At 41.6% G+C, this 15,431-nt stretch overlaps 1 protein-coding gene across 1 annotated transcript in view; it reads left to right on the top strand.

Annotated features, from left to right (window-relative positions):
• Positions 1-15,431, top strand: part of pdzd8 (PDZ domain containing 8) — a 57,014-nt gene that overhangs the window by 38,086 nt on the left and 3,497 nt on the right. The window lies entirely within an intron of this gene.

Genomic DNA, 15,431 nt, shown 5'->3' on the forward strand with positions numbered 1-15,431 from the left:
AAAAGAGGGAAGATTCTTTGCACTGGGTGATAGATCTAGTCCTAATTCACACCAGTAGCCTCTATTCCAACTGCATGATAAATAAAATTGTTCATCATAAAGAAACTTTTCTACAAAGACATTGACATAATTTATTTCCTGTTTTTAATGCAGCTTAAATTCACCTTAGTTTAACAGCATCTCTGCCATCTATGAAGACACTTTGAGATAAACCAAGATGATCTGAACTGTAGGCTCATCTGTTTTAGATCTGCCTCCTCCGTGTTATTCAGAGTGATGGAAAACCATCACATCTACTCAGGGGCAGATTTAGGACATCTGGAGCCCTAGGCAAAGAAGGGTAGGGGGCCCTCTGAACTGAGAAAACAACACATAAAACAGACCCATTATACAGATAGAGAAATGTTAATAGAATAAATAGAGAAATGTTAATAGAATAACCATCCATTATTTTTTTCTAGGTTTTGTCCCTCTCTTCTTGTCCCTTTTCTAGTTTGTTCCTCTCTCTTTTTTGTACTCCTTCTTTTCACTGTAGACAAGCCATGATCTGCTTCTCTGTTCTCCATTTTTCATTTGGATGAAATAATAGCTGCATGAATCATGACAGCAGACAAGATAGAGGAGAGCAGGAGGCGGGGTTACCAATCTACTGGCTCTGGAGAGCAGAGTTCGCTGCTTTTAGATGTCTCCAAATTCTCCAGTAGCAGAAAAAAGTCACTAGATTTGGCGCTCGGAGCTTTGTTGAAATAAAAGTGCTAGAGGGGTCTGAAAAGTCACTAAATATAGCGACTAAAGCGCTAAGTGGACCTTTCTGAACATGTGAAGCCAATGAACTGATCCAATATGGTGGACACTGAAGGGGGGGCTGAGACACACTTAATATTATAAGCGTTCTGATGGCATTTTAGTGAAAAGATTATTGTCAAAAACATAATGTGCACAGATAAGGAATAGTTGTATTAACCATACATGTAAACAGAGTTTTATGGGGCCCCCAGTTACTGCCTTAAATGCCCCCTTGTATCTACTTCTGTTTTACGCAACAATTTTATTTTAGAAGATCTATCTTTAAACAGCTGAGCCAAATAAAATAGTGTCTCTTTTTTTTCTGCTTGTTTCTATCAAACCAAAGACTTTTGATGGATTTTCCTGCAGAGTCTGGGGCCTTCAGAGAAAAAACGAGCTGCTTTCATCATCAGAACCCAAAGCCTTGTGTTCTTCGTGGATAAAATGAGCAACAGAGAGTGCAAATGTTACATGAATAATAAGGAAATGTTTCCTGGACCAGCGGCCGTCAGACTGCTGTTCAGTGGGGATAGAAACAGGCTGACTGACAAGCGATGGTGGCAAAACAAAATGCCAAATTGATAACGTATTACATTGCAGATGGCGTCTTGCTCCTTTGCAGAGGAGCACTAGTAGGTGAAAATATACTTGTCATTTAATCAACAAGGGTTATGCAACAGTCATGGGCAATGATTATGCTTCAGCCGTGGGACAATGAAAAAAAAAAAAGGGGCCATGTGGGCGACCGAACCGCCGCTCCTGTCAATTCAAGTGCAAATTAACCCCAACACCTTTTTGTTTTCCTGCGTCTCCATGGCAAAGCCTTTGTTCTTTAAGCTTTTGAAACCTGTTTCCTATGATTAGAAAAGGCAACTTGAAAATTCAGATTGAGCTTTTAAAAAAACAATCACACATATAATACTCGCCTCATCATTGAGCCTCAGAAAAACAGTGTTAAATAGAGGTTAAAGTGTCCGCAGGAAAACTCTGTTCATCCTAAGTGGTTGGTGGGTTTAGAGAAAGAACAGGAAAGAGAAAAGACAGAAGATATGATCCATGATCAAATGGAAGCTGCTTCTGTTTGACCTTTTTGTTCAAGAACAAATGAAGGATGAGAAAAGTCCCACCAAGCAACGAGCTGCAGAGTGTGTGCAGCTGCATCACAGCGTTCTCTGCCACCTTTGTGTCCCTGATAGATTCACAAAGGAGAGTGCAGGTCCATTCTGCTCAAGTGCAAACAGAGGCAGTGTCCTATTTCCACGCAGCAGCAGAACCACGGTGGAGCATGCCCTCATAGATGAGGACAGGAAAACAACGCAGAACGGATAGCTGCCATCTCTGTGACAAAAATTTAGTTTTGGACAAGTCTCATGACACTTCAATTTCTCAAAGTACAGCAGTGATCAAATGTACAGTGTAGGAGAAAAATACATGGTAAGAAAAAAAAAAAATGGGAGTTGATATGGTCAGTTGAAGCCTCTTCCCAGAGGGCAGCAGGGAGAACAGTCCATGATGGGGGGGTGAGGGGTCATTGATGATGTTATGGGCTCAGGACACACAGCACTGGGATGAAATGTCTTTAATGGAGGGAAGAGAAGACCCCATGATCCTCTCTGCTGTTCTCACCACTCTCCTCACTTTCTTCCAGTCTGAGGCGCTGCAGCCTCCACACCACACAGTGAGACAGCTGGTCAGAACGCTCTCTATGGTGCTGCTGTAGAAGGTGGGGAGGATTTGTTGAGGAGTTGTTGATGTAAATGCACAGCCCGCCACCTCAAGTCTTACTCCTGAGTTCTTCGTTTCTATCGGCACGGTATAGCATTAGCCTCTCCAGGCTAATAGCAGTGTCTAGTATCGATGAATGAAGCCAAGACTCGGTCAGAATGATGGTGCAGCACTTTACTAATCTCCTTTTTGCAGATAGTCAGAGATGATCCATTTTGTTATCCAATGAGCGGACGTTGGAGAGCAGGATTGATGGTAGCGCTGGTCTGTGGGGATTACTTCTTAGCTTTGGCGTTAGCCCCGCCCCTGCTGCCCCGCTTCCTCCGCCAGGCACATCATGCGATATCGAGGCCTGGTTTGTAGCGCTGCTGTGACTCTGTTAACATGTAGTTTGTAATACACTACATCTAGTCTCTTCTCTTGAAGAATCTCGCTGTCGAACTTTAGTTTATGGAGGGAAATGTTTGGATGGTGAGCAATGCCAGCCCAAACCCTGAGCAGGAAGGTGTGGCTAGTGACTCTACCTGCTTCATTATTGACCTAAATGGGCCTGTTAGTACTGCTATAACGTAGAACAGATGGTCCCTGCCTGAACCTGGATGCAGCTCATTGATTGCACACATGAGAATCTCAGGGTTTGTCTGTTGGTGGGTTTAAAGGAATAGTACACCCAAAACATGATTAGCCTTCATTTTCTACTCACCCCCATGCTGAACAACACTCTGGAGTACTTTTTTGATATCTGAAATGCATCTGGAGATCTGGGAGGCTTCTTGCTGTCTGCTGACATTCAAATAATGGAGGTCTATGGTGCCCGAGGCAGAAAGGTCCATAAAAGTCCACAAAAAACGTGTCAATATTCCTCCATACTGCTCGTCCAATGTATTCCAAGGGTCCTGAGTGGGTAGCATCCAGAATTTACTCGAAACGAAGTCATTTAGAATGTTTTTAGAGCATAAACAGTAGTGTATAGGATTTCCTGAAAGCGCGTGCCTGCGAGGTCACGACGCTACAGAAACCGCGGCAGACCAAACCAGATGAAAGTGCGCATTCAGCTCGGCAGAGAACTCATGCTCTTCCTCAACACTGAAGTCCTCAGACATTTTTCTTTCGTTGTTTCTTTCTTTGCACAGGTAAACAGCACATTTCTTCTTCTACGCTTGCATTATTGGCAGAGCAGACGCTGAATCATTACATTCAGCGTCTACATACATTGTCATTACATTGTCACAACTACGAAGTTCAATCTGCATTTCTCATCCCATGGGGGCGCAGGGGGCTGCCATTGTACGGCGCCCAGGGAGCAGTGGCTCCACCCACTGGCCAGTGTAAATTGCTGTACCATCAGTTCATACACCTTCTCAGAGCAAAAGCGTGATGAAAATTGTTTTTATTTTATTACTGATTAACGCTAAATTCATTAAATCAAAGCAAACCTATTAGTTTTAGGTATAAATAATGATTGATCATCCCCTGCTGACCGGACTTTTCCTTTAATGACCCTCTGGTTCCTATGATCTACATCCATTACTTGGATTTTTGTCCTTTTTTTAAACTAATCATTTTCTTTTCATCATCCTGATCAGGGTTTAGGAATAAAAAATATATATATATATATATATATATATATATTTGTTTCTTGTTCCAAAATCAAACCTTTTTTAATTAAAAATGAATCCCCTCTGCCTGACTGTCCTCAGAGCTGGTTTAGTGAGTCTGCAATTTGCAGTTTAATTGTGGTGCCCTGGTGCTTTTTCTCAGGGCTGAGCAGCAGTCACTAACCTCGTTAACATCGACTAAGACAGCGAGCAGCTATCTGGTTCCTCGTCTCTGAGGAGAAAAAACACAAACGGAGCACGTAGCAGCATGGACAGGTCCGATGGAAATGGAGCAATTCGCTGTGTGTTTTTGGAGAAGCAGCCTTTCTTTGTGTCCACTCAGCCATGGAGCAAATCAAAGGTTAATATGTTCCGATCGCAGCGTATTAACCGTCATGATCTCCTCTTTGTTCCTGCAGGACTGAAAACTCCCTTTGATCCCTGAAAAAAATCACTGCTTGATTTTCATCACTGATTTATTCACAGCTTGATCCTCAAACACCAGAATGAAAACAATCCTCACTGCAAATTTTGCTTTAAAGTTGTAGGGAAGTCATATTTAAACATCAGATCATTCTGGCTTAAACATGTACATAAATGTAATCTTCATCAGATGATATTGCCAAAAAAGTTAGAAAATTTCTATTTAAAAAAAAACTCTCTTTAAATCTGTGTTTTTTTTTCCCGTTATTTTATGCAGGCCAGTTAGTTATACTTCAGCCTGAATACCTAAATTCGGCCAATCATATATCAGCGTAGCCTCGTGAGACCATCCTGATCTCGTGTGCTTTCAAGATTTCACTCGCAGATCAGTCTGGAGACTCTCCGTCGAAGAAAATTTGGAGCCGTTCACCAAACGAACGTCCAATCAGCGTTGGCTTTGAGGCGGGTTGAGGTGTGACGCAACGAGAAGCGCGACAGTTCAGTCTAAAGAACATGGCGGCTTCAGCCGATGAAAGTAGCGTTAGCGTGGCTATCGAGCAAGTTTTATCGGAATTACAGAGTATTTCTTCAATGAAAGAAGAGCAAAACGCTGCTCTGGAGGCTTTTCTCAGAGGAAAAGATGTTTTTGCTCTTCTCCCGACTGGTTTCGGCAAGAGTAGCCTGGCTGTTAGTACGTCATATGCTTCGTTGATCTGATTGGTTTATTTGGCCCGTCCGTCTATCACCAACATAGTTCAATCAGCTAACCAGTATTTTCACCCCTTCCCAAAATTACTACAACGGAAGGTTTCCATATGGATTGAGTAAATCCATCTGGCGGAGTCAGGTTAATATCAGCGGCCATCTGTCAATCAAATTTTTTGGTCATAGCATCTTGATCCATATCTCACAGCTAATATGTGCAACGGTTGAAATAATAAATCAGAATAATTTCCTCTCCCATTGAGTTCCGTCCCCTGGCGTCCTCTTCCACAACATCTTTGTCCCCGCTTTCCTCCTCTGTATAAAAAATGTATGATGGAGGAGACTCATCCACGACCTCTGACACTAAACTCTCCTCCTCTTGCATGTTTCCTCTGTCCATAGCGTTCCTTGACAGTGTCGTTTCTAAGTCACCAATTTAGTGCTACTTGGTCCCAATGGAATTTCCCATTGGGAACCTACTAGCACTAAGTTGCTAACTGGTTAGCAACATGCTTCAGAGAAACTGGCCACATTCAAACTTGCTTGCAAACCTTCCGCCACAACAATCCCGCCCCCTTGATGATCGACCAATCACATTCACTTTATTCACTCTTGTAAAGTCACGCACCACTCGGGAGAATTTAGAAAAGCGGCAGTTGGAACAGCTGCTTCCCTACGACTTTAAGGGGTTTATGATGAAGTAGAGTTGTTCTCAAAGTCTAAATATGGAAGTAAATATGTGCCATCAGAATTTGAATAAAAAATACCTCTGAAATTTGAATGTTGTATATTAGTGCTTACTTTTTCAGTATAAAAATAAATTCAGAATATATTTTTAACCTAAAAAAAATTCAATGTCATTATTTGTACATTAAAAAAAAAATTCAGTGTAATTTTTTTTACATGGTTGCAATTTTCAGTTATTAAAAAAATTCACATTCCTGTTTCAAAGTGATCAAATTTTCAATATACATATTTTTCACAGTTTAAAATTTCAGTGTTAAAAAATTCAGCATATAAAAAATTCAACTTTTCAAAATTCAAATGCAATATTTTCGTTGTCCTCCAATTCAACTTGCTCAAATTCACTGTCTCAAATTCAGCGTCTAAAAATTCGCTGTAAAAATGGCCAAGGTTACTTCAGGTCACAGACATTAGCAATGTATGTCCGATTCCAACATCCACCTAATCACGTGACACAACCGTGATATTGAAGAAGTACCAGTATCACCCAGGCTGGCGACCATGGAGGCGAACTCAAACCCAACGGTGAGTTTAATGCTTTCATATTTCTGTAGTACACTATATTGCCAAAAGTATTTGCTCACCTGCCTTGACTCACATATGAGCTTAAGTGACATCCCGTTCCTAATCCATAGGGTTCAATATGACGTCGGTCCACCCTTTGCAGCTAGAACAGCTTCAACTCTTCTGGGAAGGCTGTCCACAAGGTTTAGGAGTGTGTTTATGGGAATTTTTGACCATTCTTCCAGAAGCGCATTTGTGAGGTCGCACACTGATGTTGGACGAGAAGGCCTGGCTCTCAGTCTCCGCTCTAATTCATCCCAAAGGTGTTCTATCGGGTTGAGGTCAGGACTCTGTGCAGGCCAGTCAAGTTCATCCACACCAGACTCTGTCATCCATGTCTTTATGGACCTTGCTTTGTGCACTGGTGCACAGTCATGTTGGAAGAGGAAGGGGCCAGCTCCAAACTGTTCCCACAAAGTTGGGAGCATGGAATTGTCCAAAATGTCTTGGTATGCTGAAGCATTCAGAGTTCCTTTCACTGGAACTAAGGGGCCAAGCCCAGCTCCTGAAAAACAACCTCACACCATAATCCCCCCTCCACCAAACTTTACACTTGGCACAATGCAGTCAGACAAGTACCGTTCTCCTGGCAACCGCCAAACCCAGACCCGTCCATCAGATTGCCAGATGGAGAAGCGCGATTCGTCACTCCAGAGAACGCGTCTCCACTGCTCTAGAGTCCAGTGGCGGCGTGCTTTACACCACCGCATCCGACGCTTTGCATTGCACTTGGTGATGTATGGCTTGGATGCAGCTGCTCGACCATGGAAACCCATTCCATGAAGCTCTCTGCGCACTGTTCTTGAGCTAATCTGAAGGCCACATGAAGTTTGGAGGTCTGTAGTGATTGACTCTGCAGAAAGTTGGCGACCTCTTCGCACTATGCGCGTCAGCATCCGCTGACCCCGCTCCGTCAGTTTACGTGGCCTACCTCTTCGTGGCTGAGTTGCTGTCGTTCCCAAACACTTCCATTTTCTTATAATACAGCTGACAGTTGACTGTGGAATATTTAGGAGCGAGGAAATTTCACGACTGGATTTGTTGCACAGGTGGCATCCTATCACAGTTCCACGCTGGAATTCACTGAGCTCCTGAGAGCGACCCATTCTTTCACAAATGTTTGTAAAAACAGTCTGCATGCCTAGGTGCTTGAATTTATACACCTGTGGCCATGGAAGTGATTGGAACACCTGATTCCAATAATTTGGATGGGTGAGCAAATACTTTTGGCAATATAGTGTATATTTTATTTTGCACATGAAGTTTGATACATTATCTTAAAGCCTGATTTAAAACACTGGTTTGGGCCGTTGTTAATCTTACACCGTGTAGTGCCGGCATATCACTTCTCCGAGCAACCCCCCTCGCCCCCCCCCCACCCCCCCCCCCCCCCCGACCCAATTTCCCCTGTTTTATTTCAAAAAGAAATACCATTTCAGGAGATGCTACCGCTAATGTAGTAAGCTAATATGGCTGCCTTGTGTGCTTCAAAGAGGGGCTGTGAACAGTTCCGACCCCACTCTGATCAGCTACTGTATTGTTAGCTCGGAGGTAGCGAGAAGTAATATGCCGGCACTACACGGTGTAAGATTAACAACGGCCCAAACCAGTGTTTTAAATCAGGCTTTAAGATAATGTATCAAACTTCATGCGCAAAATAAAATATACTACAGAAATATGAAAGCATTAAACTCACCATTGGGTTTGAGTTCGCCTCCATGGTCGCCAGCCTGGGTGATACTGGTACTTCTTCAATATGACGGTTGTGTCATGTGATTAGGTCGATGCTGGAATCGGACATCCATTGCTAATGTCTGTGACCTGAAGTAACCTTGGCCATTTTTACAGCGAATTTTTAGACGCTGAATTTGAGACAGTGAATTTGAGCAAGTTGAATTGGAGGACAACGAAAATATTGCATTTGAATTTTTAAAAGTTGAATTTTTTATATGCTGAATTTTTTAACACTGAAATTTTAAACTGTGAAAAATATGTATATTGAAAATTTGATCACTTTGAAATAGGAATGTGAATTTTTTTAATAACTGAAAATTGCAACCATGTAAAAAAAATTACACTGAATTTTTTTTTAATGTACAAATAATGACATTGAATTTTTTTTAGGTTAAAAATATATTCTGAATTTATTTTAATACTGAAAAAGTAAGCACTAATATACAACATTCAAATTTCAGAGGTATTTTTTATTCAAATTCTGATGGCACATATTTACTTCCATATCTAAAAGCATTTCTGATGGTTTGCAACCAAAGAAAACCCATAGAGGATAAAACCTGTTTCATGGTGACCTGACCAGGAGAGGCGGGGCTCCAATCACGCAAAAACAAACATTAAAATCATTGATTTCAAACGTTTCATAATTTAGGACGTTATAGTGACAGATAAAATGTAAAAACATAAAGATTATCTGCTGTAGCTCCTCCCCGTACAGTGGTTCACTCATTCTGGTTCGAAGCTCCTAATTAAACCCTAATAAAATTTTTTGTAAATAAATTAATAAACTATTATCCACTATAGACCTTCTGTACGTGTATTATCCTAAAGAAACCTAAATTGCAGTGATGACTAAGGGCCCTGTCACACCTTGCCGATTTTGCCAGCATATTTCCAACGTCCCAGAATCTCCTAAAATGCTGGCATACACTGAACTTTCTGTGAATTTTTTACAATTTTGGGCATAAACATAGACAACCAATCCTGTCTGGGCTGAGCCGTCTACAGAACGACTCCACCAGGCCTCAATGTTTAGCTTTCATATTTTCTTTCATCTTTTCTCTTTTGTTAATTTTGTATCTTTGTTCATCTTTTATCTTTTGTTCATCTTTTATCTTTTGTTCATCTTTTATCTTTTGTTTATCCTTTGTTTATGTTGTGTTCATCCCAGACTGAGTTCTGGGTTCATGGTTCTGGTTCAAACTCTCACAGGGACAGAGTCCCGCGGTCATGCCTGGAATCCATTCCTCTGATTTCTGACCAGGGAAGGAAATGGTTCTGATCTGTTGTGTTTCAGTGGAAGCAGTGATCCAGAGAAACCAGGTGGTAGGAGGAACAAACCGCTCCGTCTGCTGGGCTAAACATCCCTCCGCTCTGCCGGGTGTTTGTGAGATGGAGAGGTTGGAGAGGAGCAAACTCTTTTTCCTGTCACTGCGCTGCTCTCTAATTTAATCTCATAGCACATGTCAGATCGATTTGTGTATGGTTATAGGGTACCAGTCGCTGCGAGGCAAGTGCACAGCAATTCCCTGCCATGTCTAATCAGCGGGCCCAGTGGTGATGGGTGGCTGGGTCGGGCCGAAGGGAGACCTTCATCTCCAGGTTTTGCACAGGTGTCTAAGTGGCCTCTTGTGCGGCCGGCAGAAATTCTCCTGCTGGCTTTTGTAAATGGTTACTGCAGCATGAAGTCTTTCTTCCAATATGATCCTATTATTAGCTGCACGGCCGGTAGTTGCTGCGAGGCAAGTGAGCACAGCAGATACAGACTGCAGGACAGTCATGAACTAGTGAATGGCTCCTTCTAGCTTTCCTCACTTTATAAAGGGAACGCTAACCCTGCTGTGCTAGCCGTTCGCTGTGTTGACATCACACCATTCCAGTTAACAACATAACTAATCCTCCTGAAGTTGAACTTATTTAACAATGTATCTGTCCATCCATCCATCCATCCATCCATCCATCCATCCATCCATCCATCCATCCATCCATCCATCCATCCATCCATCCATCCATCCATCCATCCATCCATCCATCCATCCATCCATCCATCCATCCATCCATCCATCCATCCAGAAACAAAAAGCTGTTTCCTGGTTTGTATTCATTTATTTTTCTATCATCCTCTTTCCTTTCTAGGTTGTTGACATCCTCCTGGTTGTTATTGTTGGAGATCAAATGTGTTTAGTTCTGAATATGAAGTCAATTTTGTTTCTTGAATGTTGCAGGTAAAAAAAACAAAGAAAAAAATCGATGCAGAAATTAAAGTTTAATGAGTTTTTTTGGGTAACTGGGCTGGTTTCTCAGATTTAGTATTTCTGTTATTTTTTATTTTATTTTTCAAAAATATTCAGATTCAAGCTTTTTCAAAATAGTTTTTCTAATCGAGATGAACAAATGTCAATCTTTTTAAAGGGCTGCGCGGTGAATCAGTGGGCAGCATTGTTTCCTGGATGGATGGATTCCTTTTGAATTAAGTTTCACAGATTTACAAAAAAGTCTTTAAAATCTATTTGTGGGGACAGATTCCAGGGCAAACGATGACCGATTGGTCCGATGTGATTTGATAGGTCTGATGAGTCTTACCCAGAGTTATGGAAAGGGTTCTACATGAGGACCCGCAGTAGTGTGTGTCACTCGTTTGTAGTAATCCTCCTTTTGGGTATGCATGTAGCGACAATGGAATGGAAAATCTCCATCTCAGCAGGTTCAGTGTGAAAGACCCTCTGCAACAACTAAAGGTATGTCAACACTGAATGGGAGCTGGAGCAAATCAATTCTCAAAGTTAGCCCTAGAGGGGGGCCTGGAGCGGAGTTGGGTAGAGAGAGGCGAAAATGGCAAAATCTATTGATGTGAATGCTGCCAATTTGGGGAAATTTAACTAAATTCAAAGGTGAAAGTATGTCGGTGAAAGGAGTTGAAAAATCTAAACTTTCTATTTATTTGGGTCATGAAATCCATTAAGGACCCGAATTGGCGATGAGCTGCAGTGAAGGAAGCTGCGGAGGCAAGCTCTTTTGATGAAATGGAGGATAGAAAAATAATGTAAAGCATGAAGCAGGAATGCTAGGAAGGGTGGCTTTTAAAGAAGCTGATTTAGTGTAGGTCTAGAAGGACTGTTTTGCCATCCTACCTCCAATGCAGATGTCGGCCACCCACCACCTTCTCTGTGCCACTCCGTCTGTTTGGCAGGCTCCTCTGACCTACTGGCGTCCTCCTTCCATCTCCGGCTGTTAGTCTGTAGAGGCTACCTCCAGCCAGCTGCAGCCTCTCCCCCACCTTCAGCACTCTTGTTTCCCAGCTTACTACTCTGATGAGCCGCTGTGGTTCCTTAGGGGGGCGCTGTTGGCCTCCTCATCCAGGTTCTAGTCATGGAATGGCAGCCGGGTCATGGTAAGGCAGCCGGGTCATGGATGGGCAGCCGGTTGTCTGGCCGGGGAAGCAACCTTTATCCTGACGGAGCTGCAGGAGGAGGCAGTGCCATGGTACCATTTCTTTCTCTGGGATTCTGGTGAACCCAGGGACATTGATGCCGCCGGCTTTGCTCTGCTTGTCAGTCCTCCATGTTGAGATAAAACCAACCACAGTTGATGAAGTGTTGGAGCATTCCCCTCGCTGTCTGAGTTCGCCTGTTTTAGCTTACAGGTGAACTTCGAGGTGAGGAAAAGCAGAGGATATTGAGAAAAAGTTTCACATTTGGTGTGAATGCACAATAACAGAGAGTTTAAAAAAACAACAGCAGATATGATCACTAAAACAAGCAGAAATAAAGGAAAGATTCTTGATTTAGCTTTTTACACAAATCTACTGTTTAAACCTAAATGAAACTAAATGCTGTTGAAGATTCCCAGTCATCCAGGTTATAGTCATTCCACTGGACATTTTTTCTAAGCTTGAAGACTTTTTGTTTACCATCTGCAAAGCTTTCTCAAGTTAAAATGTCTGGATTAGCGTTTTAGTTCCAGGCTTATAGAGTGGCATAAACAAAAGCTGTTTTTGGTCCACTCTACAAAGGCTTGAACTCAACACTATTTCTGACATTTTTAATCGAAAAAGCTTCCTGGATGGGAAGAGAAACGTCTTCAAACTTGGAAACAAAGTCCAGTGGATAGTTTTTGTAATGGGGAGTGGTTGAGGTCTTTTTAATCTTTCTAATTCATTTACAGTAGTAGCCATTCAAAATACCCCCAATTTCCATGATGGGTTCTTGGCTGGTCCCCTACAATTCCTTTTTAAACATAAATCTTTGTACTAAAATTTTATTTCTGTCTGGATTTGTGGACATTAAGATGTAAAGAGAAGCGTCACCTCCTGGTCAGACCCTGTAATTCAGTGAAAGGGTGGAGTCAGTAAAAATGCAGTATATGCACGCCCAGGAGAAGGAGGGGGAAAACTCCAGTGACTGGAAGTTGGCTGCTATTTGGCTAGCGGTTGACTGGGAAGGTCCATCGGCTGCTACTATAGGAGTCAAGATTTTCTGCTATCCTAGCTTCTCTTCTCTGGCTTCCTGTTAAAGCTATTAGTTATCACACTCCTCTCCTGTGGAACCAACAAGCAGTTTTTTAGCATGAGGCAGTCAAACTGTTTACTTTAAGTGTTCTGATCAGCTATGACCCTTATAGAAGGCTGTTATTTATCCCCTCAGTTGAACTCTAGCAAAATGATTGTAATGGTTTAGTGAATCTGTATTCTGTTGCATCTAAACCTGTGGAATTAAAGACTTCCATCTGAGCCCAGTTTTCTTCCTCATCATGAATATTTAGAGTAAAAAAAGATTTTGTTTCTGAGCAGGGTGTCTTGGGCAATAATGCCGAGTCATTTCCTCCTTTTGTCTGACAGCCTGTGTTAGATGAATTGGGTTATTAGATGTGAAACCGTGATATGTGTCCTCTTTCACTTTCAATATCCTGTTTCATATCCCGGTGTTTTGCATAAGTGGTGCTTTTATGAAGGTCTTAGGTCATTGGCCAAAAGGCTACAGGCACAATAGAGGTTATTTTGTGATGTGGAGCTTCCATGTTTATCCCCATGGTAACCTGTGGGCTTTTGGTGACATTACCGATGGAGAAGCAGGTCCATGAACAGATCAAATGTTGTTCCACCTTTTTCTAAATCCCTATGGCGGTGCTCGAGTGACATTTAGGGCCCAACTAGAATCTGTTACCAACACACGATTAAGGCTATACAAACCAGTACAGTATCTATATAGCGCCAATTCACAGCACATTTCATCTCAAGGCACTTTACAGTTCAACCAGATCATCCAGTCAGATTTATTCAAAGTTTTCTTTCTAAGGAAAACCAGTTGATTGCATCGACTCATTGACTCTTCAGCAATCCCTCACACTAAACATGCTTGAAGCGACAGTGGAGAGGAAAAACTCCCTTTTAACAGGAAGAAACCTCCAGCAGAACCAGGCTCAGTGTGAGCGGCCATCTGCTGAGGCCGACTGGGGTTCAAGGTGACAGAAGCAGAGATACAGAAAGCAGCTGTAAAAGGCGGCCAGGAAACACACAGCCAGGCAGAGCATTTTTTTTTGTGCCTTTTTTTTGTTTAATCACCTATAAATCAGACATGGTGACATTTAAGATAGTGAAAAAATATTCCTCAATTCCTTTCCTTCATAGAAATCCATTGTTTTTCCAATTTATTATTTGGTAGCTGTACTTGCTTTAATTCTCATATGTAATTTCAGTAAGAATTTCCTCCTAAGACCCTCAGGGTTTATAGGGTTGAAAGTTGTTTATGTTGTTAGCTAATTGGAGAGAAGCTAAGTATGCTAACATGCTTGTTTAATGGTTTTATACCTAGAGATGGACTGATAATTCATTAGTGTGTTTAGCAGCTGGGCCTTAAAATCACCCGAAGCTCATTCATTGCCTCTATTTGCTTTCCGCTGTAGTTTAGTTTAATTTATTAATGATTCTTTCTTTTCTTTAAATTGAGACCAATTAAAGTTTTTTTAATCACAGTGTCTTTTTTTTAATGCTGTAAATGTAGAAAGAAAAATCAGCATCAGCTTCAGGAATCAGCCCAAAAATATTAGCAGGATGAATCAGGGATTGTTGGACTGACGTTAAAATAATCTGTACCTGCATTAGAAAACCTGGACTAGAATTAACTATCTCTAGTGATCTTAGATTAACAGCTGTCCATCCAGAACCAAGTCCTTCCAAAATATTAAGGTAGAATCCGCTAAGGGTAAATGTTTGACATAGATTATAGGAACCAATGGGACTTTAGTTCAAAGCGGTATTTCTAATGTTAAAGATTCATCACAGTGTGGACCAACACTCCCATGGCGGTGAGCTTTAGCCCCCCACCTGCTGAAGCCTGGTCTCTGCCTCCTGCCAGCATGCATAGATCATCTGCTCATTCAGGGCCAGCTCTAACTCAATCACCACCTTCCAGCTGAACTGGAACAAATGATAGCGTGGGAAATTACAGTCATTTGTCTCTGCCTTCCCACACCATCTCAGCTCGTCTTTCTTTCTTTTAAACAAAGGCACCTGCACCATCTTTACTTTGACACTTTTCACCTAATTCATATAGTTTAGGTCCTCAGAAATATCTTAGATTATTAGTATGCTGGGTCAATAATCTCAACCACTCTTCTCACAGTTTTTTTTTACCTGCTAGAAAGATCTTGCGTCAATGCATGAACCGTCATGAAGCCAGATCTTCAGCCAGACATTTTCAGAAGAGTCTGTTTTCTACCTAAAGTCCTGGGGTTTATTTTAACTTCATAAAAGGATCCTGGGTCATCAGTGTTCCTTCTCTTCCTGCCTCTCTAACGACCTGTTTTACATTTACTTAAATCAGCCTAGAAAGGCATTAGGAAGCTGAAAAGAAAACTTGACTACACCTCTAGTACAGCAGTTGGCAAACAAGAAGCCTAAAACTTCTGAAAAAAGAAAGCTTGACCCATATCTTTAAAAAAACAAAAAAAAACAAAAAAAAAACATTTAGTAACAACAAAGTTAGAGGAAATTAAGTTTTAAGGGAATTGAAGAAAAAACTCAGCAGATTCAGTTTGACTTAAACAAACCCAAAATACCATAAAATATATACCAAGTTTCAGAACAAAGAAACACATTAAAGAATAATCAGATTCATACAATTCATACAAATGAAAATGACTCTTAATTAAAAC

The sequence above is a fragment of the Cyprinodon tularosa genome, unplaced genomic scaffold (genome assembly GCF_016077235.1).
Source record: "Cyprinodon tularosa strain WSP-4 unplaced genomic scaffold, ASM1607723v1 ctg539, whole genome shotgun sequence".
Classification (NCBI taxonomy): Eukaryota; Metazoa; Chordata; class Actinopteri; order Cyprinodontiformes; family Cyprinodontidae; genus Cyprinodon; species Cyprinodon tularosa.